Here is a 14089-nt window from a genome sequence, read left to right on the forward strand (position 1 = left end):
CCCGAACAAGAAGGTATACACAGAATTGTGCTACGACATGGAAAACAGCATCCTGGTTGCCATGGCAACCACTTTAGACGACGAACGTATGTCACAACACACCGTCTCCACAGTCTGTACCTATGTACCAGATATGAAACGTGAAAGTTGAAAACTTGGGGAGTTAGAGTGCGGACAGGAACGGATGGAAAACAGTATCCTGGTTGCCATGGCAACCACTTTAGATGACGAACGTATGTCACAACACACCGTCTCCACAGTCTGTACCTATGTACCAAATATGAAACATGAAAGTTGAAAACTTTGGGAGTTAGAGTGCGGACATGAACGGACAGACAGACAGACAGACAGACAGACGACTGGTATCACATAATACGCCCCGATATATATATATATATATATATATATATATATATATATATATATATATATATATATATATATACATATACATATATATATATATATATATATATATATCAGGTGTATAAAAAATAGTGTGGTAGATAAAAACATTAGAAAGGAAAAAATAACTTGCACCAAAAACTTTAACATTTTCACACTCACGCTGACGCTCACGCTGGGGGTATCGCTATAGCTCTCTGTTCTTCGAACAGGCGAGATAAAAACACAAACACCTCCAACAAAACCTTTTCCTCATCCTCAATTCATCCACTTATCCTTCAACAAGCATTATCTTACACCATCCCAATAGTTTTGGGGTTGCTCGCTCATAAAGCATGTCGAGTTGCAGTGAGTCTTTCACAAACTAGCTTCTCGGCCCCACATTTGACTGGCTGGAATTTAGAATTTGGCAAGGATGCCAGTAGACTTGCCTTCTCTTAAAATACACTGAGGTCTTCAACCTCCACCTGGTAAAGGGGTCCGCAACTTAACATACCATCTAACGGACAGCACATTCTTTTATATAATGCCATTTATAACACCAGGGCGAAAGTAAAATAATTGAGTGAGGAATTGAAGCAAGAATATCTAGCTCAAGGACAAATGCTTTACATCCAAGCTATCTTTCTCGTCAAGCAACTAACAAATTTTTTGAAGTACAGATCAATACACAATAACTAACCACTAAAATGTAAGCTCATATATGCTCAAAATGCCAAAAGAACAATGAGCAAAGAAAAGGGGGGAAAAAAAAAACACAACAATAATAAAAATAGAACAGCACTCTTTGACATCAGGACATCAATAGATATGAATCTGCCCACATGATCACATCATTATACATACTTGTACCAAGTTCGATTAAAAATATTGAGTAACCTGGCTGCCAGACCATATGTCCGATCAGATTGAAATTTAAAACATATGTATGTATGTATATATATATATATATATATATATATATATATATATATATATATATATATATATAGATATATATATATGTATATATATAAATATATATATATATATATATATATATATATATATATATATATATATATATATATATATATATATATATATATATATATATATTCCCCTTGATGACGAGATCATAATTGTGACATTTCATGTTGATCAATGAAGCGATTCAAGAGAATTTGTTTTTATAGATTTTTGTTCAATCCAATATGGCTGCCAGACCATGTGACCTATTAATTATTTATGAACACCCTGGTATCCCCAAGGGTTGGGGAACATATGGGTGAAGTTTACCCTCGATCTGTCAAGCCGTTCTGGACATGAGCATTTTAAAAGGTTTATTCATCAAAAACAAAACAAAACATCCAGCAGCTGCCAAAACATGTGACCTATGACATCATAGGTGGAGAACTTTTTGCTCCTCATGAATATACCTGTAAAATTTTGCCTCAATCTGCTCAGCCATTTCAAAGATGTTAAAAACAACGTGGTTGCCGAACCACGTGACCGATGTTGCAATCAATCCTCCCCCCCCCCCCATCCATACAATTTAGCTCCAGATGACCCTTAAAAAAATTTTTCATACCGATCGATAAAGAGTTTGACGTATGCAATCAGGACATCATAACGAAGCCACCAATGACGTCATCACAAAAATCCCACATTTTTTCCCCCATCGGGACAACTTCACATGTGCTCAGTTCCAATTATTTTTCCACGGAGTGGTTTCAGAGATACAGATAAGAAGTCCAATGTTTTTACTTTTTTTCCACCATGGCTGCTACATGACCTATGATGTCATAATTATCATTAAAACATTCTACATGAGTAGTAGCAAGCACATGTAGTGAAAAATTGCGGTTGCAGAGAAGAATATTTTTAAAAAGAAAAAAGAAAAAGAAAACGTACACCAACAAGTGGGACTCTTCTTTCACTTCGGTTGAGGATGGAGCATGATTGGAATGCACAAAACAATATGAAAGTCAGCACATGCAAAAAATACTCCAATGTTCTTTAATCAATCCAAATCCAAACCGACAAGGATTTCTTTTGTAGGAAAAGCAAAAGCGATACACGCAACACTACAGCACACACTGCAAGTTCTACAAAGCAACTGGTGACTGGCTTTTCTTCCCCGCTTTTCCTCCATTTCACTCTGCTTTCCCATTTCTATATCTTCGGAGAGAGAACACTTGCAAAAGTCCCTCCGTTCACAAACTGTTCATAATTGCAACACAATTCTATATCCGGAAGTAACCAGAAATTTCCTGATCTTTCACGTTCCTTCCATGTTGCAAGCTTCAAGTCCAGTTCTACTAGATGTTACAACTTGCCACCTTTTTACGAACTGACTCACTCACTCACATTTAGTTGTTTTTTTTTTTGAGGTGGGCTAGAAAATTGAAGAAAAATAAATCACAAAACTGTCTGCAAATACAAGTCGGACCGTGGGGCTTCGCTCCTGCTCACGGAGAGTCATGTGACCAAAGATAATGGCACGTCACAGTATCACGCTCACTACCAAAGGAAGCAGATCTTTTTAGATTTTATGGTGATATGATCCAAGAAGTATCTGTGGATTTTTGGCATCTACTGACAGTGCACAACGGTTAGAAGTGGTAATCCTTTATCATCTACAGATGGTGTACAGAGGTAAGGGTTGCAGTACCCATTGTAAGCATTGCGTGTTTACACATAGAGTACAGTCAGACCTCTCTCTGTACAAGGCACCCTGGATACAACGAATCCCCGCTTATGACAATTGCCACAGTGAGAACAAATTTTTGTGAATGCATAATTACCCTGTAATAACAATCCACATTGTTTGAAAACACGGAAACAAGGATTGCTTTGTCCTGGCAAGTTAAACACAAACACAAGGTCCTATGTTTAAAAAAAAACAAACATCTTCTTCCCGATGTCAAAAAACAATCACGTAACAGAATTTATTTTCTGAAATTGAGTTGAGGTTTTTTTTTTTTTGGAAAAATAAAAATCACTGGCTCGACAATTTATGGTTTCAACAGCCTATTGGATGGTATGGCCATTTTTCGCTTCACAAAAGCATTTTGTCCACACAGCAAGGCATGCCTTCATCAAATCGATTGAAAGTGTGCAAAATTATGATACTGTACTCGACTGTGATGTGCTCCGTGCAGGTCTTCGCATATGTTTATCAGCGTCTTATCAGATTGCATGCACAACCCGATGTGATAGCTCAAACTCCCACCACATCATTGCTTCAGCAGGAAAACCAAAAACTAGAAGATCCAGCCTTTCACACAGTGAGATTTAAAATCATGAAGGATATTGAGGCTAAAAGGAAAAGCTCAGCATATATCACAAGTGATTTGGGACTCTCAAAAAGGTATGGTAGGGACCATATTGGACAAGAGAGCCATGCACTGGCAGCCAGCCGTTGGAGATGCATGTTCCTCCAAGCGGATTAGAGTCTGCTCATATATATATATATAATGACCCAGGCAAAAATAGCATTCTCTCCTGTAGTAATTCTCTTCAGACTACTGCAACAGGACCTGTTTCCAACTATATGTAAGAGAGTAAAACTCCCAATTCTAACTAGCATTTTTGCCTGGGGATGATGTCGATGAAGCAGAACACACAGTGGGGGTATGAGTGTCATGTAGGATTATCATGGGTGGTTGTATGCATTTAGGGGTCTGTATGAATGGTGCCAAAAACGAAAAACCATTATAGTGAACACATCTCGATCAGGAACACAAATAAACTACACGTAGGATGTACCCCAGCACGTAGGATGTGCCGCAATATTATTACACTAGTGCAATCTGCAAGCATACCTGCAGGCTGCACTAGTATAATAACCAATTTGTTCCATATCGAATCAAAGGCCGCATACAAATATTAACACCCCATAGTTGGTGTATCAATACCACTGTAAGGTGGTGCATCAATACACCACCTTACAGAAAGTCAGAAATACTTTGCCACAAGTTGTCAACTGGAAAGAGTAATCAAAGATTGCAGGCCCTCGCCATACCAGGACTTTTCTGTGTGGTTTTATAGCACGTATTTTATAGACATACTATTTTCAATATATGTGGAAAAATTACGGGCCCAGACCGGGAATCGACCCAGGTTCTCTAGCAAACCGTAGCAGTGCTCTGCCATCTGAGCTGTGTGGGCAACCCACCCGCTGAGCGACGCAATTCCTACACATATAGAAATGCCACTCTTTCATATGTGAGGTCCAATTAGAAAATAAGACGGACTCATATTCTAATTGGACCGCACATACTTTAAAGATGTACTCATGTTCTAATTGTACATACTTTATATGGAGGTACTTGGTTGAAAAATAAAGAAAAAGATAACATGTAAAAATTGTGGTCGATGTTGGCACATGATGTGGGAACAGAGACACAGATAGACAAACGGACTCAAATGCTATTTGGGTCCGTTGTCCTCTCGCCAGGATAATCAAAATCAACATCATTCAAGACATTTTGGTAAGGTTGACACCTCCACTTACGATAAATTTTCATGTCCCAGCAGAGACCATTTCTTGCGATATTTCCTTTCCAATGCCAATGATTATACTGCACAAAATATGGCCCATAAAAGGTGAAAATATGCCGATCCCAATGTAATTGTACCAAAGTGACTTTTTGAATAAATAAATACATTTTGCATTTTCATTTTGTTTAAAGTACTCAAGATTTATCCTTACAAATTATTGGTATTTCAAAATTAAAAACAAATAAATAAAAATCCATGTTACTGGCACCGAATAGGAAAATATTTCATCCTGCCAAAATAAGATCTTGGGATCTTGGAGGGGGGATGTCGGTCACATTTTAAAAACAGTACACAAACATGAAATTAGCCTCTATTTTTCATAAGAATCAAGAGAGGCAAGTGACATCACATTAAATATACCATACAAAAGTACCCATTGCTTCGCTGACAGATTTAATTAAAAGGCAACATGTACTTCACAATCATTCTGCTCAATTCACCCGATCGTTTGCCCGAGGTCATCTTCCATCTGCTTTGAAGTCAGCTATCATCATCTTCATCAACCATCCTTGCTGCTTATAAATATGGTGCGAGCAAAACTCACTAAAGCTTCGTTGTGAGGCTCAGTGTTGTTTGCTTTGATCTTTCACTGAAAATGAGTGAAATTAAACATTTGGAAAAATTCTAATTGTTCTCACTTCGATTTCAACATGACTGTAATGCATATTGTGAAGTTATTTGAACATTCTTTATAAAAGACGATTTGTAATAATAATACCGGACACCATCGGGTGGCGTGATGTGATACACATTAACATAGAATTGGGGTCTTCCTCCCACCCTAAATATGCTACCCTGACAGAAACCATAGATGGAGTACCCTCAGGTAACAGGCAAAATTTGGTTCCATAGTTTAGTTTTTAAAGCATGTACATAGATATAGATATAGATATAGATATAGATATAGATATAGATATAGATATAGATATAGATATAGATATAGATATAGATATAGATATATATACAGTGGGGAGAACAAGTATTTGATACACTGCCGATTTTGCAGGTTTTCCCACTTACAAAGCACGTAGAGGTCTGTAATTTTTATCACAGGTACACTTCAACTGTGAAAGACGGAATCTAAAACAAAAATTCTGAAAATCACATTGTATGATTTTTAAATAATTAATTTTCATTTTATTGCATGAAATAAGCATTTGATCACCTACCAACCAGTAAGAATTCCGGCTCTCACAGACCTGTTAGTTTTGTCTTTAAGAAGCCCTCCCATTCTCCACTCATTACCTGCATTAATTACACCAGTTTGAACTCGTTATCTGCATAAAAGACAGCTGTCCACACTCAATCAATCAGACTCCAACCTCACCAAAATGGGCAAGACCAGAGAGCTGTCTAAGGACATCAGGGACAAAATTGTAGACTTGCACAAGGCTGGGATGGGCTACAGGACAATAGGCAAGCAGCTTCGTGAGAAGGCAACAACTGTTGGCGCAATTATTAGAAAATGGAAGAAGTTCAAGATAAGTCACACTGCCTCAGTCTGGGGCTCCATGCAAGATCTCACCTCGTGGAGCCTCAATGATCATGAGAGGTGAGGGATCAGCCCAGAACTACATGGCAGGACCTGGTCAATGACCTGAAGAGAGCTGGGACCACAGTATCAAAGAAAACCATAATTAACACACTACGCCGTCATGGATTAAAATCCTGCAGCGCACGCAAGGTCCCTCTGCTCAAGCCAGCGCATGTCCAGGCCCGTCTGAAGTTTGCCAATGACCATCTGGATGATCCAGAGGAGGAATAGGAGAAGGCCATGTGGTCTGATGAGACCAAAATAGAGATTTTTGGTTTAAACTCCACTCGCCGTGTTTGGAGGAAGAAGAAGGATGAGTACAACCCCAAGAACACCATCCCAACCGTGAAGCATGGTGGTGGAAACATCATTCTTTGGGGATGCTTTTCTGCAAAGGGGACAGGACGACTGCACCGTATTGAGGGAAGGATGGATGGGGCCATGTATCGCGAGATCTTGGCCAACAACCTCCTTCCCTCAACAAGAGCATTGAAGATGGGGCGTGGCTGGGTCTTCCAGCATGACAACGACCCGAAACACACAGCCAGGGCAACTTAGGAGTGGCTCCGTAAGAAGCATCTCAAGGTCCTGGAGTGGCCGAGCCAGTCTCCAGACCTGAACCCAATGGAAAATCTTTGGAGGGAGCTGAAAGTCTGTGTTGCCCAGCGACAGCCCCAAAACCTGAAGGATCTGGAGAAGATCTGTATGGAGGAGTGGGCCAAAATCCCTGCTGCAGTCTGTGCAAACCTGGTTAAGAACTACAGGAAACGTCTGATCTCTGTAATTGCAAAACAAAGGTTTCTGTACTAAATATTAAGTTCTGTTTTTCTGATGTATCAAATACTTATTTCATGCAATAAAATGCAAATTAATTGTTTAAAAATCATACAATGTGATTTTCAGGATTTTTGTTTAAGATTCCGTCTTTCACAGTTGAAGTGTTCCTATGATGAAAACTACAGACCTCTACGTGCTTTGTAAGTGGGAAAACCTGCAAAATCGGCAGTGTATCAAATACTTGTTCTCCCCACTCTATATATATATATATATATATATATATATATATATATATATATATATATATATATATATATATATACATATATATATATATATATATATATATATATATATATATATATATATATATATATATATATATATATATATATATATATATATATATATATATATATATATATATATATATATATATATATATATATATATATATATATATATATATATATATATATATATATATATATATAAAAATATATATAAATATATATATATATATATATATATATATATATATATATATATATATATATACATATATATATATATATATATATACATATATATATATATATACACATTTTGTTTCCAGGGTGGTGGGATTCTCACCCGACTCTTGGCGCCACCCTCACCACCGCCGTCTCCGGGGTTTATAACGCCGGCTGGCTCCGCACAGGCCTCGGGTCACGCGTCTTCAATCGCGATACCAACGTAATCCTGGACCTTACGAGTTGGGGAAATAGACCCCGGCTACAGACTGGTTTTGTCAAATGCCGAGCGTTTTCTGCCAGTCTGTAACCATTCCGGTTTTAGATGCCAATCGAACGGATCGTTCCTCGACTCGACACAAATTGATCCATAGTGGCAACTTCATCTGAATCAACCAGATTTATTGGGGAACATCGGGGAACACAACACAAGCAAAACATTCACGACAATGTTTTAATTAATCTATAACCCGTTCTTAACTAGGGAACTACGGATTACGGGTTTCGAAGGGATCTCTACCGAGATATACCTCAAACAACATGCAAACAAGACGTAGACAGCATGCAGACAAGACAGAGTACTTGGTGATGTTTCATGGACGAGAGGAAAGTGTCAAAAGCACGAATGTCGCTCGTAACAAGCCGATGTCCACGGATTCGAGCCCCAAGCTCGAACACGCCGCGTGGCGAAATGGAGGCGTCGTACTCTTGCTCCTGGCAGCGCCCGCGCACGCAGCCTCGGCGCGTTCACACCCCGCGTAAGGTCGACGGCACAAGACCGCCAGATCAACAATGAGTTTCAGCTGATTTCTCTCAAGGTCCAGCATACAAGTCCAAGCCTGGCCTGTTCACCAGACAAGGCCAAATCGGGGTTCCGGGCTCCGGCAGGCTGGGTCCATGGGATTCCAAAACGTCGTCGAGCCGTGAGGTGAGTCGGGACAGTCAGAGGCTCCGTCGTTAGACACAGGTTGAACCTGTCGATCACCTACTCTCGAAGCAGACTCCAGACTCACACAGCAGCCAGGTCCTCTCAGTTCTTTTCCACCTTTTCCTTTCCTTTTCGCCTCGAAGCCCGAGCACGCCTCGGAACTGACTGTTCCCCCAAACAACTACTCCAAGAGGTCTTCGTTCGCTGCCCGCCGGCTCCTCCCCTTTACGAAGCCGACAAAACTCCTCCCCTTAGTTTTACTTCCTCTTTTTGGCCACTCCCTCTCAGCCGACTGGGCGGGGCCTCGTCCGGAGATGGGAAGGAAGATGAAGAAGCGTTCACACCCGCATAAGGTCGACGGCACAAGACCGCCAGATCGACGATGGGTTTCAGCTGATTTATCTCAAGGTCCAGCATACAAGTCCAGGCCTGGCCTGTTCACCAGACAAGGCCAAATCGGGGTGCCGGGCTCCGGCAGGCTGGGTCCATGTGATTCCAAAACGTCGTCGAGCCGTGAGGGTGAGTCGGGACAGTCAGAGGCACACCAACACTGCACAAACAAATAACAGCCTGTGACACCTCCCGACACACATGTAACGCCCATTTTACCGAACAGCCTAGCTAAACATGCATTTAATGGGGGATCTGGGCTAATCCTATATTTAGTAGCCTACTAAGGGCCATTTCCGTAACAATATATATATATATATATATATGGTGTGTGTGTGTGTGTATGTGTATGTAGGTGTGTGTATGTAGGTGTGTGTATGTAGGTGTGTGTATGTAGGTGTGTGTATGTAGGTGTGTGTATGTAGGTGTGTGTATGTAGGTGTGTGTATGTAGGTGTGTGTATGTAGGTGTGTGTATGTAGGTGTGTGTATGTAGGTGTGTGTATGTAGGTGTGTGTGTGTGTGTATGTAGATGTGTGTGTGTAGAGGTGTGTGTGTGTATGCAGAGGTGTGTGTGTGTGTAAAGGTGTGTATGTGTGTGTATGTGTGTGTGTGTGTGTGTGTGTGTGTGTGTGTGTGTGTGTGTGTGCGCGTGCGCGCACACACACAATGTCGAGGCTGATAAAAGAGCAAACACACAGAACGTACAACAAAGGGAGCAGGAGACAAGAGGGGCATGAGAGGAAAGAACAAAACAGTGGGGAACAGAGACATTAGCAGATCTGTGGAAGAGAGAGGGACAGGGCAGGGAAACAGTGGGGAACAGAGACATAGAGACATTAGCAGATCTGTAGAAGGGAGAAGGACAGGGTGGGGAACAGGGAGAAAACAAGATGGACAGTACAGGGACTTTCAGGAAGGAAAGCAGGGAATTTGAAGGAGGTGGGGTTGGGGTGGCTTAGCGGGGACAGAAAAGATCGTGGTTTTGGATGGGGGAAGATAAGAGATAATGGTGAACAGCTGTTTTTAAGACCTGGAGGGAAGAATGGGATTGAAGAGTGTGGGAGTTTGTTCCAAAGGTGGGAAAAAAGAGGAATGAAAGAGTGAAGGTGAGCAGTGATTCTTGATTTTGGTAGTTTCACCAGAAGGGTGGTGTTGGCAGACCTTGAGAGCCCTGTGGAAATATGGGGCGCGGGGGGGGGGGGGGGTGGGGACATATCGCAGAGAGAGGAGTGGGGACGAGGCTGGAGAGGAGACGGGAGCAAAGAGAAAGAACACCGACCTGCCTGCAGTGAGAGAGTGACAGACCTAAAGACTTAGCCTCATCACTAGAGATGCCGATGATCCGAAATGCCTTGGTTTCCACAGCGTGAAGCCGAGAAAGGTGGGACGCAGAAGTACCATCCCAGAGGGGAGAGCAGTACTTTATCAAGCTGCAGACAAAAGCTTTCTCGGAGCTTAGGTGTGTCAAGGAGGGACTTTGCAGGACAGAGGAGAGGATACAAACAAAAAATAAAACACAAATTGAGCTTTATATACTCGTATTACAAGGCATTTTTACCCGTCGCTTTGCTGAAAGATTTAATCAAAAGACATGTACTTCACAAACATTCTGCTCTATTCATTCTATAATTGGGTGAGGTCACATTCCATCTGCTTGGAGTCAGCTAACATCACCTTCGTCCATCAACTATCCTTACTGCTTATATATGGTGTGAGCAAGAGTTGGATGCTTTGGTTTAACCATCTTCTTAAAATGAATGAAATTAAATATTGAGAAAATTTCAAATTATTCTCACTCGGATTTCAACATCACCGTAATGTAAGCTCCAGCAATATTTCGATTACACCCGTTATATCAGTATAATCTTGCATATCGATATTGGAAATTTGAATATAACAGTCGACTCAAAAATTTGGTTTGAAAAAACAAACAAACAAAACAAGCAGTCATAGACTGGTACTTCGGAAATCGTCAACTTGACCTCTGACCTTGTCTAATAAAAAGCTGTCTCTGGAGAAGGTAGCGACGCAAAGCAGAGGTTTCTACGATGATTCTGTACCAAACCATCAAAAACCAAATGTTTGACCTCACTGTGACCTTGACCTTTGACCGATTTTGACCAAAATCTAATCAGCGCTAGCCATCACCCTCCTGAATCACGTGGTGTAATTTGACATTGGTAGCTTCTTCCGTTCTCGAGTTATCGTGCCTACAAACAAACACACAAACACACAAACAGAGGACGGAAGTCATCAATATACTTACGAAATCTAAAAATCTGCACATCAACTCAAAAAGCACTCGGGAGAGCGAATACCCTCGTCAGATCGATTAGTTTACATTTTGTATTCCATAAAGGCCTGGTGTTGGCTTAACGGTAAAGGTGGCTGGCTTAATATCCTTGGGTCTTGAGGTCAAGTCCCTGTCAGGCTGTTGAATCAACACCAAGTAGGGTTGACTCAGCTTGTCATCCTTCCAAGGTCAACAAAACGAGTACCAGCTTTCTGGGGTAATAACCATTTGGGGTAACCTGCGTTGATGTGGCAACCTATCCAGGACTGGACTTGCCAATGAAACTGCCTCGGCAGCACGATGCACCTTACAGCGTAAAAGGAATGGTATTATATTAATTATTATTATGACTATTATATGCCACTGATAGGCTGGATCTGGAGTTGGAACTGAATTAAATCTAATCGGCTTGTTCTTGTCACCTGAGCTCATCCACCAAGTTTCGTCTGAATCCGTCATAACTTGAGATATTTTGTTCACAAACAAACAAAGGATAGACAGACAGACACAGACACAGACAGAAAACAGCCTCCATCCACCTTTGGAGGCAGAGGTAACAAATCTAAAAATGTGGTTACAATCCTTAAATACATATCATCAATATCAAATTTAAAAAAAATTACCCCCGTGTGGGGGTGAGGGTCATCTCTATAATACCACAAGTTCTCAATGTTCAGTTCAGATAACCGCGAAACAGTCCAAACTAACCATTTAGATTGAAATAGTTCACAGAGATACACTAGGATAGTACTACTAATGACATAATTAATAAATATGTATTGTTCATTTAGTACCCGGATTAACACATCAGAATCACCAGTAAGTACAATACGTGGTTTTCTGATCCGTCCACTCTCTGGTGACATTTCACTTCCGGTTGTAGAAAAAACCCCCAAAAAATAGGTTTTGCTCTCAGAGATTATGATAATCCTGTCAATTACTCTTCACTGATTATAATGCAACTTTCAGAATGAAAATTGGTCAAGTATTTATAGAGATATTGAGGTTTGAAAAATCGTTAGAGCAAGCAAATTCATTCATTATTAATTCCACAGAAGTTTCGTGACACTGCACAAAGTAACATGTCAGGTATGAAAAAAAATTTTGTATGCCAGATTCATTAATTATCAATTCATTAATTATGGAATGTACTCATTGATATATTAATCAGAAAGCCCGAAGCATGGAGCATAATTTATCACTTATCCCCTCATCCGGGATCCGTGGCCTCGCCCCACAGCCTGCAGCCCTATGTCCGCCAGTGATCATGTTAGATATCGGCACGATCGAGAGGAGCCTGCGAATTATCCCTGCTGATGCACTGAATTGATGCAATCGTTCGGCCAGAATATTCGTTGTCAAGATGTTGTGTGATTAAATCACCAATACAGTCACTCGAATTTATACTGCCAACATACTTCTTAACAATCACCTTCGCCCCAGAAATCACAGTCAATCTGAACCACGCTGGCCACTGCTCAGACGCCATGACCGGACTACTGCGCAGTTCTACTACACAGTTTGGTTAAAGATGACACGGCATTTTGGCGTGTGCGCACGAAATTATATTTTGAAAATAAATGTCGACGTTTACATTTCGGGTTTTGAAACTTTTGCACCTTCGGTGGAAAATGTATAAATACAAAAGGCTAAAAATGTGTTTTATATTTATATTTCATTTCTCCTTCCTTCCTTCTTTGCGAATCGCATCGGCGTTTTTGGCCATCTTCCAGATCACGTGACGATCAAACGGGAAGGAAATTTAAAAATCTGTCCGGTTAGATACAAGATAATATTTTTTACTCTCATAATCAATACAGTTGCCGAATATCTTGAAGAATGGCAGACTAGATAGGTTTTGAAAATGGCGATTTTTATAACTTATGTGACCTCGTGACCTGGTCCCTGACCTTGAACCCGAATAAAAGTTACATCGTTGTGCAACGCTCATCGACCTCTATCCACATACTAAGTTTCCTCAAGATCGGAAAGAAAAATTGACGGACGTACGGACACTTGGTCCGGCTTTATTAGGTCATCTCTACCGAGATGACCTAAAAACAGATGACTCCAACTTCTTTACTCATAAAATAAGCTGTAAAAGACACCTTCCAATTCGGCCGATACCGATTATAAAGTGGTAAATAATGACGTCATAGCACATTGTGCACACATGATGTTACTACCGTGCCGAATCGGTGCCGTGCCCACGATTGACGGATTGACGTTGTTGAGTGGCTGTGAACAGATACATTATTAAAAATACCTACTCTCGAGGCACAGGATCCACTCATTTTTAAACAAACGATGAGCTCCCTGTGCTCATTCAATAAGCTAATGACCGATATAAAATGAAGCATTTCAAACTGCCTGGTCGTGTGAAAAGCAAGTTTTATACAAAATACAGTACAGGGAGTCCCGGGAGTTACAAAGGAATTCGTTATGAACAATCATTCATACAATAAATGGATCGGTCATTCACTCAGGGATGTATTGTTATGGATTTGGAAGCCTTTTGCACACAAACAGCCAGAGTCCCCGCAGTTCAGTTATTTCGATAAGTATATGTTTATAGTTAGGGTCCCGTCCTTCTGTCCAATGGGTGATTAAGTGTATGTGCGCTGAGAGTTATTTTCTTTGCTCTAGAATTTATATCCACAAAAATAGCAACAACACTATGGACCATTCCCCGCACGATGGCGT

The 14089-nt window shown here is 40.6% G+C and overlaps 1 protein-coding gene across 3 annotated transcripts in view; it reads right to left on the bottom strand.

Moving 5' to 3' along the window:
• Positions 1 to 14089, bottom strand: part of LOC147034747 (pleckstrin homology domain-containing family A member 1-like) — a 149196-nt gene that overhangs the window by 108089 nt on the left and 27018 nt on the right. Inside the window, exon 1 of one of the 3 annotated variants that reach the window (XM_085888221.1) lies at positions 2299 to 2323. The exons of the other annotated variants lie outside the window; for them this stretch is intronic. The gene's annotated coding sequence lies outside the window, so the exon portion shown is untranslated. Of the gene's footprint in view, positions 1 to 2298; positions 2324 to 14089 lie in introns of those variants that run through there. 3 annotated transcript variants of the gene reach the window in all.

Source organism: Eptatretus burgeri, chromosome 1 (genome assembly GCF_056783735.1).
Source record: "Eptatretus burgeri isolate ZD-2024b chromosome 1, Ebu_testis_v1, whole genome shotgun sequence".
Lineage (NCBI taxonomy): Eukaryota > Metazoa > Chordata > Myxini > Myxiniformes > Myxinidae > Eptatretus > Eptatretus burgeri.